The 4,967-nt window shown below is 44.8% G+C and overlaps 1 non-coding gene across 1 annotated transcript; it reads right to left on the bottom strand.

Annotated features, from left to right (window-relative positions):
* Positions 1 to 313: 313 nt before the first annotated feature.
* On the bottom strand, positions 314 to 420 carry LOC119036434 (U6 spliceosomal RNA). The gene has a single exon (XR_005079991.2). It is a non-coding gene; the product is annotated as a U6 spliceosomal RNA (small nuclear RNA).
* Between the last annotated feature and the right edge of the window lie 4,547 nt (positions 421 to 4,967).

The following is a 4,967-nucleotide window of genomic DNA, read 5'->3' as shown; positions in this document are numbered from 1 at the left end:
CTATGGGGCAGAAGCAGAGGACAAAGGCTAAATTCGAAGGTCAGTTTTTAACAGCAGGGGTGTTCATCTCAGTCCTAGCTAATGCACTGTTGTTTACTTATCCCAGACAGCCCCATCATTCTCCCTAGGGCGCCTGGGGCCTGGGCAAATAAAGGTTAAACAGAGGTTCTTCAAAGTTTCCCATATCACCTTGGCCAGGAATTGAACCAGTGACCTTTTTTTGTTCACAGGCTGGTGCTAAATCCACTGAGCCACACCAACCAGGGCTAATTTTTTTTTTTTTAATGGAAAGAAACAAGTACAAGCCATTACAGAAAACATGAGACGCTTCACAAATTTGCGTGTCATCCTTGAACAGGGCCCATGCTTGATCGTGTCCGGTCATTCTGATGTTAGTCTTTGTGCTGTCAAAACGAGCACTGGGCTTGATGACATTGAACCTCACACTGCTGGGAAGACTGTATAAGACAATGCACGGCAACGGCTTAGGTCAGCACCCTCCCTGCAATATAGCGAGCTCTCAGTGAATGGCACCTGTGAGTGATTGCTGTTAAACTCCTTTCCATGCTATGGAAGGGTAGGTTTTATCCCCTGGGCTGTAGGGAAGCTTTTGGGCCCAGTCGGTTTCCCCCCGAAGTGCAGCGTCCCTTCCGACAGGGACACCTCCTGCAGAGACACCCTGCCCCGGCTCTTCCAATTTCCCACGGTCTCACCCATGTTGCCTGGAGCCCTTCCTAAATCTTCTCTTCAGGAAGTTTAATACCTTGCAAAAGTCTCAGCCTGTTTTAATTGAATTATTTCCTTCAATGTCAGGTTTAAAGCGCACTGACAGGCTCTCAGCTCTGACTGAAGGCATTAAAAAAGTCAAACAGTGCACACCATGGCCTAATCCTTGAGGGAGATAGAAGCGGAATCCCCTCTGCAGCCCTTTCATTTTCTTATGTTAGTTAATAAACATACTTATAACATCTGCTTTTTCTTTCCTCCCTGCATGCTCTTTAGTTGCCTTAGTAAGGAAGAGAATAAAACCCTGACTATAACAAGATGTTGGGGAAGAATTTACCATCTTGATTTTCAGGGCTGGAAGGGATTTTTGACATTACCTGATCTAACCTGCGTAATTTACCTGGCATGGAGCAGGGGTTTAGAGTAGGAGATGGCTTGGCCAAGGTCACAGAACTTAACCTCCAATGAAAGCAGCTTCAAAAAGATGTGTCCTTTGTCCTGGACAAGGTTTGGGACATCCAAGCGAGTGGGCCAGGGTGGTGGGTAAGGGTGGCACTCTGGCCTCAGCCTTCCAGGGGACGAATCTCAGTCCACCTCACATTGTCTGCCCCTGGGAAAGTCACTTAGTGTCGCTGGAACTTCAGGGCCCTTACCCCAAGTTAGGGATGGTCATAGCACCTAGTCAGAGTGCCATTGAGCAGACTATAGTTGACCGAAAAGCTCAGCACTGCCCCGGGCACATATTAAGTGCTCAATAAATTTTAGCTATTACAGGCACTGGAGAATTTTTTGAGAGGCTATTGTTTGGGATGGTAATGGGAAAGCCCTCAATGTGAGCATTTGTGGCCATGGTTGTGTGTTCCCCCCAAACAACTGAATTTCTGGACCTGTAGAAAGTCCCAGAGCTCCCTCATTTAAGGATAGACCTGTCTTCTAATGAGAGTAGAAGGGCAGGTGTCAAAGGTCAGTTCTATCAGAGAGCACTGAACACAATACTGTCTGAGCTGCAGAGTGCCAAATGCAAGTGAAGTTAAGTGCTTAGAAAATGTGGGAGCTCAGGGAAAGGGAGGTGCTAGTAACAACAATAAAACCAAAGCTACCAAGTATATTAACATCCATTATCTCATTTGATTCCCAAAATTATATGTAGTTATGTGTTCTGTGGATATTGTGTAGTGGGCCATCAAGAGCTCTCCTGGATAAATGAATGAACAGTGGATGGGCATTGTCTTCCCTTGAATGACGAGATAGGGACTCAGCCTTGGCTGTGTAACTAACCACCCTGAAGCGGGAAGCAACATGACTCGTTCTTCATGCTTTTCTAGGCTGGCCAGGTGCCTCTGCTGCTTTTGCCTGGACTCAAAATGCTGGATGTTGGCAGGTCAATTGGATTGGAAGGTAGGAGAAGGCCTCATTTGTCTATTTGGCCATTGATGTTAGATGTAGGCTATGCCTTGTTTGTCCCCACATGGCTTCTCCAGTAGGTTGGGTTAGCTCCTTACATGGTGGTCTTGGGGAAGCATTCCGAGATGCTGGAGGGAGAAGCCGTAAGGCTTTGGGACTTAAACAATGTTCTGTCTTCTATGTTCTATTAGTCAAAGCAGGTCACAAGAACAGCTGAGATGTAAAGGTTGGGGAAGCTCCTTTGTTGATGGCAGAAGCTGTAAAGAATTTGTAGCTACATTTAGTTTACTAGGAGATCAACAAATATAATCCTTTACTAGCATTTGGCCAAGGTCAAGTCTGGACCATACTTGAACTTGGATCCGTTGATTCCAAGGATTGTGACCTTTCTTCTATAGGAAGATCACTTTTGTTGCAAGAGTAAACTTAGTCCAGGATGAGGCAAAGGCTTTTCTATCCTTTGATGCTGTGGGACATGGGGCACGTGGTGAGTCTGTTAATAATGTCATAATCCTGTGACACTGTGATTTGGATGTAGTGTTGTTATGTATATATATATACATACATACATACATACATACATATACATACATACACGAAAATATTCATTGTTGTGGTTTTGTAACTCCATGTACTTGCTTTAAAATGCAAACCTAATGATAGTTTTCCCTTCCAGGAGAACCAATGTGCCCAGGTGCAGCTTAATTTAGGTTTCACCTGCTCAGCTGTTCACAGAATCCAGGCCTAGGAATGTAAGCCCTTTACAAATGCTAAGGTTTGAGTAGCAGTCGTATGGTCCCCACGCCTTTGGTTGAGGCTTGAGAAGATGAAACAAGAAAGACTGAAAGCCAAAAAAGAGGTTAAATTTTCAAGTTAACAGGGGCTCCTTTAAAACCTCAGAAAGACCAGAATAGTCTGTTGAATATAAAACCTGTAGGAGAATGTGCCTAAATAGCTTCCCAAACTGCAGGGATCTTTTCTGGGTAGCAGGAGAAGAAAGTGATTCAGAAAATGAGTTGCTGGTTTTCAGTGCTTGTGATGGCACTCTTTAGAACTTGACCGTGGCCTGGAAAAGTACTGAATGGCACTAAAAGTCGTTTCTTAGGGGAGAGTAATAAAGAATGAATATTTGGTCTCCCATTCTTGCCTGCTAAGGAGGAGGAGAATCGCTTCTCAACCCCAGGGCTCTGTAGTGTGGAGACCCCTAGGAAGTGTGAGGAGAGGGTGCTCTGCTGGAGAAAGGGCCTGAGGCCACCCAGGGCACCTTTGGGGACAAGGAGGTGCAAATGGCCAGGGAGGGCTTTTGGGAATTTTAGAATTGCTCTGTCATTGTGGTGTAATTAACTCCTTTTTTTTTGTGCATCTTCAAGATTCCTTTTCTAAAGACTTTGCTTCTCTTGGAGGCCTTAGTAGGAGGATTTGTGTTTGAGTGTGATATCACTCAGAGAAGCCACAACACAGGAGCTGGAAGACCTAGTTTTATTTGGGTTATGCCAGTTTTTTCCCAATCTTACATTTTCCAGGAGATTTTGACCTTTTCCACCATGAATCTTTTTCAGTTGCTGGGGGTTTGAACAATCTTACAGATTTATTTATTTATTTGTTTATTTATTTTGAATCCCTCGTCACACTGCGGATTGAAGTGAACCAACACAGCGTGCTACCACTTCACCCAAAACCTACCTTGCCCTTTCTTGACGACTCCATTCGTCAAGAGGCCCAATGTGTGTTTATAAAAGGCGTACAGATTTTAATTTTATTTTCTAATGAAGTTAATTTTGTTGTTATTAGGGCATTTCCCTAGCGGCGAGTCTATAAGGCCCATTCTAAGTGTCCCCTGGGACCATGGAGCATGTCACTGACCCAGGAGCAGGCTTTTTCCAGTCCCGGCGAGGGCTGCTCTGAGACGTGTGTCCACAGGCTGGCCTGCTTTCCCTGGCACAACTGTGCAAGTAATGTAGAAACCATGGTGGTGCCCCAGAGCCCCCCCGACATTGGAGCCAGCAGGCATTAAAGTCATGGCCGTTTGTATTGCTCGGAGCATCCGGATAGGTTCATTACTCATTATTACAGCCCATTACCATTGTGTTCATTGCCTCCTTTCTACCCTTTCATGTTCTTTTTGTGGCTGTGGGAGAGGGCAGCTGAGAAGAAGGCGATTTGGATTAGGATGAGACAGATTTTTCTGGAGCCAAAATAATAATGAGAGCATATATATCTATACATATGCGTATATATTCATGCACACAGAATAGGTTCACTGACCCTCTTGACAACCTGAGGACGTAGGAGTGTCTACATCTTGTAGAGGCTGAGAGACAGGAAACAAGATCATGTAACTAGTAGGTGGCGAAGCTAAAATTGGAACCCACATCTCTCGGCATCAGTCCTTAACCCCTGTGCTACAGCGTCCTTCCTGAATGACAGGATGTCTGGGTTCTAATCCAAGCTGGTTGCTCTTTCACAAGTCAGTTCTTCTGCCCAGATCTTAGTTTTTCACATGTAAAGGGAACCGTGGACCGGATCTCTAAAGTCCATTCCAGCTGTGTGAGTCTGTGATTCCAGTATTTGCAAACACTTTCTGTGTGCTGGCATGCTGGTCTTGGGATGGGAGGGAAGGCCTTCCTGCCTTCTAGGTGGGCAACGGGGTGGGTCAGACTCTAACAGGAGAGAGAAGCACAGGAGTGAGAAGATTGTAATGTACTAGGTGCATAACAAGCAGAGGTGATGCTCAAAATAGTTAACTTGTTTAGTAATATAGACCAAAATATAAAAATGAAACTCCTTTTAGTCTATATATTCCATATTTTTAAAAACTGTTTGGCAAATGATGTAAG

The sequence above is a fragment of the Artibeus jamaicensis genome, unplaced genomic scaffold (assembly GCF_021234435.1).
Source record: "Artibeus jamaicensis isolate MK-2021 breed Jamaican fruit bat unplaced genomic scaffold, CSHL_Jam_final contig_432, whole genome shotgun sequence".
NCBI lineage: Eukaryota > Metazoa > Chordata > Mammalia > Chiroptera > Phyllostomidae > Artibeus > Artibeus jamaicensis.
This window is presented reverse-complemented; position numbering and strand designations above follow the sequence as displayed.